General features: G+C 26.6%; 1 long non-coding RNA gene across 2 annotated transcripts in view; it reads left to right on the top strand.

Annotated features, from left to right (window-relative positions):
- Positions 1–14858, top strand: part of LOC127071687 (uncharacterized) — a 108548-nt gene that overhangs the window by 1454 nt on the left and 92236 nt on the right. For both annotated transcript variants that reach the window (XR_007785190.1, XR_007785191.1), the window contains exons 2-3: positions 246–350; positions 4600–4778. This is a non-coding gene — a long non-coding RNA (uncharacterized LOC127071687). The remainder of the gene's footprint in view (positions 1–245; positions 351–4599; positions 4779–14858) is intronic.

Here is a 14858-nt window from a genome sequence, read left to right as displayed (position 1 = left end):
GTTGCAGAAATAATTTTATTATATTATGTTATTTGTTCTTAAAAATGTTATGCAATATACAAATTATCGATAAATTTCCTGACTTCTCTTTTAGCATGATTCAATTAATTAATTTTAATATTGTTTTACAAAAAACAATTATATATTAAACAATCTCACTTAATTTTTACTTTTGAATTTATATTATATATGAAATTATCAATTTTTATTTGGAATACAATTTAATATCTGCTATTTCTTTTCAGAGGATATACCTCCACTAGCAAAAAGAAGATTATCAGTAATTTTCCAGGATTACATAGAGAAATGGACTTTTTTTGCAAGTCCTTAATACTATGTCAGCTTGTTATGTAAGTTAATTAAATTCAGATTATTTCAACATTACATTATGTGAATTTAGATCATCTCAATAGATGGATAAATAGCTATAATAAATAGCCATAATAATCATAAATAAATTTATAACTCTAAATAAAATAAAGTATATAATTGCAGGGAACTTAATAACTACTTTGTTAATTGTTTTTGCTAGTAATTAAATAGATACTGATTTTTTATATGCAGTTAACAATGTGATAAAAAAAGTTCTATAAAATCAGAAATAATAATAAGAATAAATAAACAAAATAAATATTTTATAACATTTACAATACAACTATGACAATATATTATTATTAGTACTTCTTGTGCAATTAGATATTTTTATATCTGTTTAGAGCAGCATAGAAACAAATGAAGTATTTTATTATCTAAAAAACTTTTACAATAAACAAAACTAATTAACAAAGAAGCTCTTGTAATATACTAAAAACTAAAATAAAATATGATTTAATATTTTTTATACTAATCTCTATTTACAATAAAATTTTTTTTTGTAACACTGAATATCACTGAAGTATATTCTATAGAGTATCATGGTGTTAAATCATTTTATTTTTATGCATTTGCATTCCATTGTTGCCAATAATATGAATTTTTTTTGAGATATGAACTTTAAATCTACTGTTACTGTCATAGTGATACGATTGTTTTGCTAATTTCATCGTTTAACATAAACTGATGTGTCTGTTCATAAATTCATACTCTTTATATAAAAGTGTGAAAAAGAACAAAAATAAAACTTCATATTTGAAGTACATCAAGAGATTAGTTGATCAACTAGTAGATAACTTCCGAGAAGAGTGATCAAGACTTTCAACTTCGACATCTGAGACCAAATTTGATAAAAAGTTGCATATAATGCGAAAAGGAAAGAAATGAGATTATGCTTTATGCTCTAACAGATAGGAGAAAGGAAAAAGATGTGAAACTAATGAATTTTGTGATAGTTGCCCTGGGAAATTCTAGGAAACCCTGGGAAATCCATTTATATGCATATAGGTGGTTGTTTTAAAAATATGACAAATTGCAAAACATAAAATTTTTATTTTGTTGAAGATTTATAAACTTGAGTTTGTTTTATATAATATAGCTAACGAGTGAATAATTTGTTTTATTGCAGCAATTGTATTTTTTGTTTTACACACACACACACACACACGTATAAATAATATAGTGCTGGAGTTGTTGATATACTATATGAGTCATTAGGCTGGAATACAAAGGATTAAATGTATGTTCTTATTCTATTATTTATGATACTTGAAATGATCATTGATAACTTCAAAACTTGTACAATTTTAATATATTATTCAATAGACAGGTTGCAATTCATATTTGTTTTTAAAACTACTTGTTTTACAAACAAGTTGTTGTCAATTCATTTAATTTTGGCATTTTCATCATAGTTGCCAAAAAATATTTACTCCACTGGAGTCGACAGTGGTAAAAATGTGTTATATGTAAATATAAATTTTATTTCTGTTAAGTATCTACATTTTTTAATTCTGTGTTTAAATCTTGAAAATATTCTGCTATCATATCTTTTCTTTCAGCTATTTCAAAATCAATTTTACTTCAATTTGTTCATCATATTAATATTCAAGAACTCTTCACTTTTATTATTTTTAATATTTAAAATTGAAGGAATATTTTTTGTGTATTTTCTTCATTTCTTGTGTAATTTCGTACATCTTTTGGTAACAGCATCTTCCTCTTATTGAAATGAAGAAATAAAGTTTATGGAACTCATTAGAAACAAATATCAACCATCCAGTTTTCATCTATGCACGTTAAAATGAAGATATAGCTACATTCTTACTGTATCAAAAGTGAAATTAGAATATGAATCTTAATTTGCAGCTTTTTACCAATGTTTCAATGTTAGCATAAAGGAACTAATGAGTTTTCACTTCAATCATAAAATACAAAGTAAAGTTATTCTGTAATGTATACTGTATTATAAGATATCTGTTTCAATAAACAGAGACTAATGAGTTCTTGCTGCATTCAAGATAAAGCTAAAAATACATGATAAAGCTATTCCATAACGTATATTTTCTTCTAAGATATCTAAATCTTGTACAAATGCTCTTAGATATTTTAAATACTCTCATATGTAACAAACTTTATGATCTTTTAATGTTTGATATTTCTTCTTATGAGTTCAGAGAAATTAATTGTTTTTATTTTCAATTTTATTTTCAATCCGGTTACATCGAGTTCCATTGGGTTTGTGTGAGTTTGGATAGGCTATATCCTAAAATTTGGATAATTTCATATACTTTTGATCTTTCAGTTGCATTTCATAAAGACATACATTTTTTGATTGTTTGTGGATATCAAATAAGGAAGATATTAATATATAAATATAGATATAAATCTTTATTCATCCTTCTAATATCTTTATTGACATCCATTGTTATATGTAAGTTAAGAATATGAGCATAGAATATCAAATACTTAGGGAATGAAAAAGTATTTTGCTCAAGGAAAGACTGCATTATTTGTATTATTTTAACTTTATAATATTACCATTTCAAACTAACACAATTTAAACATTAAAATATATTATATTCTGTGACTGCTATTTTAGATTCTATTCTAAACAATTTAAGTGAAATTAATATATATTATAGTTTTTTATATATGTAGTGGGTATTTTCGATGATATATGCGGTCAATCAGTTGTGTTTATTTGATTATGCACTTCTAAGATAAACTATAAACACATGTATATAAGACTCCACCATATATAATTAACACAAATTTTAACATATGTCCATCACATGTACACATACATCAAAGAAGTCATTATGCATACATATAAATTGATACATTCTAGCTCAATATAACAAATACAACAAAGCTCTTTCAATTTACAAAATTTCCAGTAAATTCTAGTATAAAAATGTATATTATAGTACGGACGAACTTTCTACTGTTCTATTTTGATTAGTATGATTTAAAAAATTTGTCTTTATTTCTAAATGTCAGATAAATAGCAATGGATGAAATTTTCCTTTGAAGTGAGAATAATATTATCCCTATTAACGACAACAGTCGGTTGTTTTGTTGCATATGTTAATAAGTAAATTCTTGTTAATTAATTATTCTAATGAAATTTTAACTCTATTTGATCTTAGGATAATTAATAATTATCATAATTATTAATAAATCACAATTATTAATCTTGTTACATACTTTCATTATAAAATAATTAGCTTTATAAACATTATTAATATTTTGTAGCTCAGAATCGAGTCTCTTGTGGATCGCTAGTTGCATGTAATTACTTCTACTTCTTTGTTCCATTAAGATGGAAGGAGACTACCGTGTCCTGAGAATTGTATTGCTTTTGTTTCTAATAAGATGCATGAAATTGTGGCTAGTAAATTTAAGTAATACTTGAAGTAGTAGAGGAATTGATAGTGTGAATTGTGCAGATCACAGTAGAGAAATTGCCCATACCTGTTATAGGTAATAGTTAATATTGTTATAACATTTTATTTTGTATTGTTTTTATTTATTTAATTTCTTACTTTTTATTAGTAAAAACTTGATTAACTTCTTTTTGTTTTCACCGATATATACTTTTAACAATTTTTGTTACTTCATGCCATGAAAGTTTTCCAATATTATTACAAATAATGGAAATATTTAAGATGCTAGTAGTTATAATAAGACTATCTTGTGTATTTTTAATGATTGTTATAACTGAATATAGTTATTAATAATATTGTTTTGATTTTATTTTAGATTATTATTATGCAGTTATTATGCATTCATATAAATGGATGAATTAATCCTTGTTTCTATAAAATAAAAGAAGAGTTGTGAGATAAATGTTTTTCTATTATGTTAAATTTGTTTGAGCTTTACGATTTCAATTAACTATTAGATATAGTTACCACATAGAGTCAGTCTTTGTTAGAATAAAGTTTTATTTATCTTACTTTTTTGTAATTACATAGACCGTATTTATATATAAATGAAATAATAAATATTCGCGAAGCGAATTTATTATTCGTTTTTTAATTAATAAATTATCGCGTATTAAAGCCAGTGGCATCATAGGTGATCAAAAATCCAATATACTTCTTTTATAAAAGAAATAATATTACCACTATTAAATAAATATTGAAATTTTAGTCAATTTATTTTTTCGATTTTTTTCTTATTAGAATAAATTAAATAAAAAATTTGTTTATCTTTTTTCAGATCATTAGCGCATTTTCAAGTTAATTTATGAAGTCAATCTGCAGCAATTTCAACCTATTTTATTTTCAATCTACTTCGGTGCAAATCTACCTTATTTTCAACCTACTGCGAATCAATATACGTACTAAATTCGATTCACAGTGTGAACGAGTCTTCTAGCTCCCAGAACTTTCTAAGTAGTGAGTGAACAAATGAAAATCTTTTCAGTGTTTGTCATGTTGCGAATAAGTGGTTCGAATCGGCACGAGACATTGATTATAATGTTTTCCATAAATTATTGACGAGCATGATCATTACTAATTCCTTTTTTTTGGATTTACTTATGAGTTGTACATTTTTAACACTAACCGTACCAAGCCCCGGTCATTTGACCAATACACGATTTCATTATGAATTTATATGTGTACACACACACATACACCATATATATTATTTTTTCTGATTATCATCAACTATTTGTAAAGTCTTAGATTCTCTTGTTAATCAATTTCTCACCTTCGGTTTTTTTTCTTTCTTCTGATAAAAATTTGTCACCACCGTTTCTTACCATAACTGGTCATTTGACCGGTGTACAAATTTTTTATCATTTTCTAAACTTTTCTACTTGGGATCATCTTTGGACTTAAGTATTACAACTATGGATAGTTGTATACACTTTAACATGATTTTGCTCTAATTTTACATGTAATGAACATGTTATTGAGAATAATCAAAATAGTTACAAAGTTGATATGAATCTGATTTGATGAGCAATTATTTCTTCATAAAGCAAGATGTTAATTTACCCTTACAAAAGTAAGATATAAATTTACACACTTCATAATATATATAAGTAAGCCTGATAAATTTTGCATCAAGTTTTGATTATCATCGGATGCCAACAGTAAATACATGGGAAAATTAGAATCCCGATCGTCATCAATATCATTCGATGAATTTGTTTTCCTCAAAATAGTTAAATTGTTTACTGGATGTTGGAGAAATATTACGACGGATAACTTTTTCACGAGTGCATCACTAGTAACAACATTATTGGTAAAACGAACAATATTATTTGAGACTATTCGAAATAATAGAAGAGAATTGTCCTAGTTAGCAAAATCAGCAACAGACAAATTGAAATGTTTCTCAACAGTACTTTAAAAAACAAATAATTGTACTCTAACAATTTATAAATCCAAACCAGCCAAAAAAAAGTACAGCGTAAAATCAAAATCTAATGGTGGCTTATACAAGTTTTTTTTATATACTTCATTTGGCTGGTATAAATGAATGGATTCTTTATAGAAAAACAAGTAGACAAAATATATCTAGACAATTTCTACTACAAATGGCAGAAGAGTTTACCGAAGAATATCACAAATATCTTCGAGAAGAAAAAGAAAACTTACAAAGAACATCAAGTGGCTAGGACAATATTTCCCATTTGAGGAAAATATGCTAGATATGATTGCGCAAAAGAAAACGAAACAACTAAATTTTATATAAACTGTAAAAAATATGTTTGCGATAAATATATCAAGGAAAATCCTATCATTTGCAAAAAGTGCCACTAAATAAATTAAAATAATTCTTCATTTATTTCTAAGTAAAGTAGATACTGCCACTATTGATCTCCAGTTTATATTATGTATGATATATATATATATATATATATATATATATATATATATATATATATATATATATAAATGAAAATAGATGAGTGATTATTTTATGATTGTTTAAAAGTTACGTTACTTCTTACAATACGTTGATAATATCAGCTGAAAAAACATTTATTACATAATTAATACATCGGTCAGGTTTTGGTAAGAATCGCGAAACGCCGATATATTTAGTGTTAAATGATTAGGCAGATTATACACAAGGTATATTTTAATAGAATATTTTTAAATTGTTCTTAATCGCTTTATTCCTTGTCGCATTTTTGCACGAATATAATTTTACGAAACGGATAAATTTATCTACTATATATATTTTTCTACACATGCCTATTTTTATTAGAAATTATAATAGCAACAGTTTAAGTTGTTTAATTAACAATGTAATTAATTAAAATTTCTCTTGTTCTTGTTTGCTTACGAAATCAAATATTAAATCACCTGACATTGTCGAAAAAAGCACGTTATGTAGTGTACGTTTTACTTATTGTTTCATATTTAGTCTATTTAATTGCAATCTAAATCGATATATCGATAATAAGGTATTAAGAAATGAGTGAGAAGACAAATGATTAGACAGATTCTGGAAATTAAAAAATTACTTGTACAGAGTTTACGAGGTTTTTTGACGATCTCTGCATGAATATTAACTATTCAATCAATTTTATTGATAAAGAAAGCATCTGAACGGAGTTATTGCTTGTCCTAAATCGGTCTCAATATTTCAGTGATATTAGACAGCGGGTATGAATCTACTTTAGTTACATCATTTCATTTTTTGAAGTTAACTGCAACTCTTATACGAACGTTGTTATCAAATAACTATCAGGTTATTGTTTAGACGAATAAAGCATTCCTCAGGCTCTTGCTTGCTCAGTAATATTATTCCATTTTTCAGAATTTCCTTCTTCTGATTCATGATTTCTTATTACTGACTTCTTTTTGTTATAATGCGATAATAATTTACGAAGAATTTTTTACGTTCATTAGACGCTGCATACAATTCGAAGTTCCAAACAATTCGAGTTTTTCCTATGTACTTGGTTATTTCGCACGGCGTCTCAAATTGTATTATTTGTTTCGCATGTTTTGGATGACAATATTATTTGGATGATTGGATATCTTTGATGAGTTGATGAATTTGTCCTCTGTTAATGGTATATAATATTGGTTCTCTCTGTTAATTGTTATAATTTTGTTAACATTTCTATAAATTGAAAATTATTTTTTTTATTCTTACAGATAGGGAGTAAACTTTATTAACTTTATCTTATATTTTTGATTAATGGTAATTTTATTATTAGAACGAGCATATTCTTACTGCAATATGAGCAAACTTCTACGACCTTGAGAAAGTTGTTCTTTCTAAAGTTAAGTTCTTCATTGAATTAAGTCAAAGTAAATTTGGATTAATTATTTGTATATATTAACAATCCTACGAAAAAACTCGCTGATCGACGTACATCGTCCAATAGTTTAATAGTGTCTATAATTATATTAATTGCGATTATTCTTTCATCTACTTTTTGTCTAATCAGTATGTCCATTCGATTAGAAGACTATGAATTAGAAAGACCATTTTTTATTTTGGTTATTATGTATTTTAAAAGGTTGTAGTTCGCAATGAGACGATTAAACATTTCTATAGTTCATTCCTCATTTTGAAAATTTGCTTTAAAACGCCCTGTTAGCTTTTGTATTTTATTTATTGAATATTTATCGCATCCAAATTGTCTGTTTGATTTTATTATTGTCTCTGATTTGTCAATTACTCTTTTAGCTAATTTCTTTTCTATCTTTGTGACCTCCTATATTGACTCTATTTCGCTTTCTATTTTCTTTATTATGGGCTTGAGAGAATCCATTACGGTGTATAATGGTGCATAATGGTACATTACAGAACGTTATCGCGTGTCAATTAACAGATTTTAAATTAATTTTGTAATGATAATTTTGTAATGTTCGGCGGCACGTGTTGCCAAAATTATCTCTAAATCTGTTATTTGACAGAAATGCTTCGCGTATGGTATATTCACATTTGATATTTTTGTGCAATTTGATATCTTTTTATAGTTTTTTAAATAATAATATAAGAAAATTATAACAGTTATATTTTAAAATTGGATTTATAGCACTTTATAAGGTTTATCAGATTACTCAGTTATTGATAATATTTACTAAAGTTATTCGCTCGTGACTGCCGATCGACTATCTTACTTTCTCCTCAGTGTTTTCACCTCCCATGCTACTTTCTCACACATACGTTCTATTGAATTTTTTATATTTTTGTTATTAGTGATTTTGAAAATTGTTTTATATTTGTATTATTAATTGTATTTGTATTATAAATATTTAAAATTAATACCATTATTAGTTTAGTAAACATATCTAAATAGCATGTAGATTTCTCTTTATCTGTATTTATGTAAAAAGAAAAAGAAAGTATTTTTAATGAAATTATCTTGTACAGTTTTCAAAATTGTTGCATATTTTAATTATCTCACTACAAGACAGATTTTGAAATTAATTTCCGCGCATACATAGTGTGAGCGCATTGGAGATAAGAATGATTCAATAAACGGTATCAAGGAATATCCTTCGTGCAATAATATACACTCTTTATCAAAAAGATATCAAGTGTGCTATTTTTAATTTCTCAATGAAGCATATAAAATTTTATATCTATGCTAATAAGTATAATTTCAAAATGACCCCTGCATATGCAGTTCGGTAGGAATAAGTCACAATATCATAAAGTTTTGTGGATAATAAAAAAAATTGTTTTATTCGAAGAACGAAATGATAGTATATGTACAGTAATTAAATAATAATCAACATATATTGTACCTAACAATAATTATGTTAATAATTAAACATTCATTATTATTTAATAATGGATACATTGCCTTTGGTTTTCTATTATTTCCATTAGGCGATTTGATAATGATTTATAAAGATTTTGGATATGATTTTGATTTAAGCTATACCACCTGTGTACAATAAAATTTTTCAATTTTTGTACGTGTTCATACTGCTTATTATTCTTATATATATCGCGAACAACTTGTAATCAGCAATTTTCAATAACATTAAGGTCTAGGTACAGACCATGGCAAAACGGTTGTATTATTTTCATTAAAATATGATTGGATCAATCTTGATGTATGCATTGCTACATTATCTTGCTGAAAAATGAAGTTATGTTCAGAAATGCGTTATGCATGTTTATTTATTTTATCTTTAATTAAATTTATATAACGGTCATTCTTATTCATCTTCTTTTTATGAATTTTATATTTGCCCTGTCGAAATAACTGATGTCGGTCCATTACGCTGTCTCCTTTCATTTGTCGTCGCATTGTTGACATTGTCTCTTTTCGTATATCATGAAAGTAGTATCGAAACTCATCAGGACTATTCAGATAAAAGTTTTCATCTAAGAATAGTATTCTTCTCCATTTTTTCTCCAATGAATTTTTTTTGGCAAAGCGTAGACGTTCGATTCTGTGTTTCGTCTTTAAGACTGTTCATCACTCCTGAGTTTATTACAATGGTTTACCCTATCAAGTAAAACAGGCATAATTCTTGACGGATTTTGATGAACAAGGTCTCATTTTAAAGATGAAGCTTTGATTTATTAATTCTATTTTTTTAATTTTTAAAAAAGCTTTATTTTCTTTGAAAAAAGTCGTATTAAAAAATGGTTTTTTTCGAGGATACTATTCACAAATTTAAAGTTTTTTCAAAAATTCTAAAAATAGGATTAATAGATTAAACATTCACAATTGCGTTCAAATTGTAATGTAGCATATTAATAAGCATTTAGATTCGTAATACAGAAATCGTAGGTTCGAGACTAAATGATCCATGTGTTTTTTTTTATTGTTTCGATGTAAACGAAAATAATGAATTAATTTATTTTTTTTTCTTATTTCATAATTTAGTTAAATCTTACTATCCAATCTCTCATATTTATTTTTTCATTGGTGACTGACGTGAATTTCACTTTGATTTGTGCTAGATAGGACACAGCAACAATATAATTTTGTTTGATGACAAATGTATATAAAATATATACATTTATTGATTATTTTTTCAAAATTAATAATTAAAATTAATAATTAATAATTAGACTATATATATTATATATTATTTTTAGTAAAGATCAAAACATGAGTTCGCTTCCACATTATCTACGATATTTTTCTCCCAGCGTCAATTTCTTATGATTTCTTCTGTAAGAGTTTACTTTAAATAGAAGAATATGCTTATAGTATGTACATCAGGATACATGTGATGATGGTAATTCGTGATAAGAAAAGAAGGAAAAATGTGTCATTTTACGTCATGGTTTATTGCACGATCTTTCAACAAATCGTTTCTCTTTGTCTTGATACCTTAAGATCATATTGCATTTGCTTTCATATTGTTTAATATATATAAATTATATTTAACTAAATTTCTGTTATTATCATTATATTATATTATATTATATTATATTATATTATATTATATTATATTATATCATATATATTATATTATTATTATTATTGTTTTCAGTAGTAGTAGTAGAAGTAATATAAAGTGAACTAGTCATACAGTGAAAATTACGTAAAAGAAAAAAGTGAAGGAACTTCTACCTCATAAGTAGTGTGGAAATGAACTCATGTTTTTTCCATTTGTATTAAAATAATATAATATGTAAGTATTCAGTAATTATTTTTAATATTTTTAACAAATAATAATATTAATTTTAACATACATACTATAAGGTTTAGGCCAGAGTATTTCGGTAAGAATAAATGATATATTAAATAAGAAAGAATATATTCTCTGCTGCCTTTCGAGATATACAAACTTCCTCTTTTCTATACACTCGCCCAACATTCGATGTTTGATATTCAAGAAGTAAAACTCAAGTGAACTGTTCTACTCTGTTCGCACTCATGCCTACTATTTTATATCGATAATTATGCTTTTTTCTTTTATTCGCTTATTATCGCTTTTTTTCATTCAAGTATTTATTCTTTTATGGCACGGGCCTACGAACTACATCCAGACAAAGTGCGCCTAGATATCGCCTAATCTCCACACCTGCATATTTCTTATATATTGTTCACGTAGCTTACATTTATTGTTAGAATTACGCCGAAACTATCATTCCGTGTACACTTACTAATACAAACATTTTTCTAACCTTATAGCAGTATAGTTGAAGTAGTATAGAGTGAACTAATCTTATAGTGAACTAGTGCTTTTCTTCGCACTTTGTTTATTTTACATACATTTTTTCAGTCGCACTTTGTTTATTTTACATACATTCTTTCTCATAAACGCTTTTTCCTACAAATACTTTTTCTTCTTTGAAGGCAATTTTGTTATTTTCTATGCTGATCCTTACGAATTACGTGGCACAAATTGCACGTACGCAACGTTCGAATTGTGATAAACATTACAACTTATGATTATTATTTCAATCGGCTTTTCGCTTTTTTCTTTCGGCGCTATATCGAATATTACATATCCGATACATAGTGTAGTTGACGAAAAACCATTAAACTAACAGCGTAACATTTATGCAGAATAATTATCTTCAATACGATGATAATGGTAATGGATGGTAAACATTTGTATGTAGTGTGTTTTGTTTCCGTGAAGTAAACGATTGCCTGTTTGTTATATGCATTTGTTTTCATATTGTTTAATATACATAAATTAAATTTAAATAAATTTGTACTATTATTATATTGTATTATATTATATTATATTATATTATATTGTATTATATTATATTATATTATATTATATTATATTATATTATGTTATGTTATTATTGTTGTTTTTAGTAATAGTTGTTAATATAAAGTGGATAGACGTATTCGTAATTTATATTTTGTCCATACCTATCGCTGAAGTCACCCGCGCTTCGAGCAAAAGGTGATGAGCAGCCTTAACAGTTCATAACTATTTAATAATATACAAACTAAATTATAACAATTTTTTAATATTTTGTTGCTTATCCTTCTTGTCTAATTATTTCTCTCAAACGTGTGGGCATAGCAGAAATTATTTTTACTAAATAATTTTGCGATGTCTTCATTTTTCTATTAAATGAGCTTTTAATATTCTTTATTTTTATCGGCGTTATTCTAAAGTTACAATCCAGTAAATCCCATAGATTTTCCGTGGGATTTAAATTCGGTGACTATGACAGAGTATCTAATATTTTAGGGCAATTATAGAGTAGATATTCTTGAACATTCCGAGATTCATGTTTCGGATCATTGTCTTCATAAAACTTATAACTATCACTTATGGCCATTTTCACTGCACTTTGTGTTAAATTTTCTTTTAAAATATCTAAATATTTATTTTTATCTAAAATACCATCGGTAAAAAGTAGTTTTCCTACTTTGTCCTATAGCAGTTGAGATGCTCCATACCATCATTTCTTCACCACCATGTTTTAGAGTGACTTGAAAATTCTTTTAAATTGTGTATTAATTTTTTGCTACATTAATTTGTTAGTTGTATCCTAACTCAAATTTAAGAACTCAAACTTACTTTCGTCAACAAAAATTATGTCGTTCCACCATATTTTTTCTTTCGAAATGAATTCTTTCGCAAATGTCATTCGTTTCTTTCGATTTATTTTATTTATGAACGGCTTTTTTCGAGCTACCTTTTTGTGATAACCACCTTTATATATCACTCGGCGAATTGTACTCACATGCAGTTTTTTCCCACTTTCTTCAAATAATTCGAAAGTTAATTTTGGAGCACTTAATTCAGGATTATTCTTTACTTTTCATAGAATTCTATTTTTCTCGCATGAATCAAATAGTTTTGCAGGATATATTCGATTATATCTTCTTTGATGTATTTTCTTATTATGTCAGTGACGGTACCCTTGCTTAAATTTAATATGTTACTAATTTCTCGATAAGTTTTCCCCTTCTTTCTATGGTAAATAAATAATTGTCAAATGTAGAATGAGGTATTTTTGCTTTTTCGAGCCATTTTTAGAGTATTTTCGCGATAAAATCTGACATAAAATTAATTCAACGAAAGACTTTTCGCATTATATTTACAAACATTAATATCACCGAGTCACTTTACGGACTGTTTAAAAAGAATAATCTGGAGATATACATAAAGTGCGAATATTTTTGAGATCCCAAAACCGTGCTTAATTTTGACTAAAATTTAATATGTATAAACCAATGAAAAATAAAGCATATATTTTTGTTTGTATGTGTACTGGAATAAATATTTTGATCTATTACAACAAAATAAATTCCGTAAACATATAATAAATAAGTATATGAAGCGATAATTTTACAATCATTACGTGTCCAAGTATTTATGAGAGTAACTGTATGTAGTTCGAAGCGTCTGTGGACGAAAAATGATTGAATGAAAGACACTATAATATAAAAGACACTATAAAGGATACTATAAAAGTGATTCCTGACGTAATAGATTTACTAAATGTATAAAAGCTGTTTTTTGTATTTCTTCTCGATTCTTTTTAAAAATATTCGTAAGTAATTTGCTAATGGTTGAAAAACTAGGTATGAAATATTTATAGTATTCAGTAAGACTTAAAAATTGTTTTATGTTTTTGGCCGACCTTGACCTTAAAAAGTCCTTTACTATCCTTATCTTACTTGCTGCTCTAATGACATGACCCATGTATTTGTCATTTTTTTCTTTAAAAATGATACTTATTGGGTTACAACTTTAAATCTGTTTGTCATAATCTATGGGATAGTTTTCGGAATTTTACGTTTCGTTACCAACTTAAAAAGATGACAATGTTATTTAAATAGACGGAAAGTTCGTTCCCTTTTAACTCAGACAATATTGAATTCATTAATCTTTGGAATGTTCATGATACATTTTTCAGTTCAAATAGCATTCAAACGAATTTCTAGTAACCATAGGGAGCAGAGTAAGTGATTTGTGTGTCTTCCTTGCTCATGGAAGCCAAATGCAAGGTCAAATATGTTAAAATATATTGCGCCTTCAAGTTGATCTAATATCTTTGTAATACTAGGGAGATAGTAACTATTTTTGACCATTTTCTCATTCAGTATTCTCTAGTCGATCATGAATTTTTATCTCTTATTACTGTTTGAATCAGCTTTCTTTGGGACGATGCAAAGAAGTTAGTTAAACAGCAATATAATATAAAGACGATTAAGTGATATTACTGTCTAGCAGATTGCTTATCTGCTTATTAATCTTGCCTTTATTGTATGTATTAGAATGTCGTAGAGTGATGGCTATTGAATCAATCGTCTCGATGTTATGACTGATGATATTTGTATATGTAAACTTGTCTGGCAAATGGAATACATCTAGTGACTTTTGGATTATAGTTTTGGCTCTCTTTTTCTTCTTTATTTAATGCATCTAGTTTTATAAATTCGAGTGCTTTTTCAAAGCGAAATTCTTTTGCTCTGGAGATTGCGGTACAGAGACGATCATGAAGGGAGATTGGAGAGCGATGTTTTAGATTCAGGGAAAATATAGGATTATGGTGGTGACATACACAGATTTATAATTTTCTTTCTCTGAGCCGTTTGTAAG

The sequence above is a fragment of the Vespula vulgaris genome, chromosome 22, assembly GCF_905475345.1.
Source record: "Vespula vulgaris chromosome 22, iyVesVulg1.1, whole genome shotgun sequence".
NCBI lineage: Eukaryota > Metazoa > Arthropoda > Insecta > Hymenoptera > Vespidae > Vespula > Vespula vulgaris.
The sequence above is the reverse complement of the archived record's forward strand: the minus strand, read 5'-3'. Positions and strand labels throughout refer to the sequence as shown.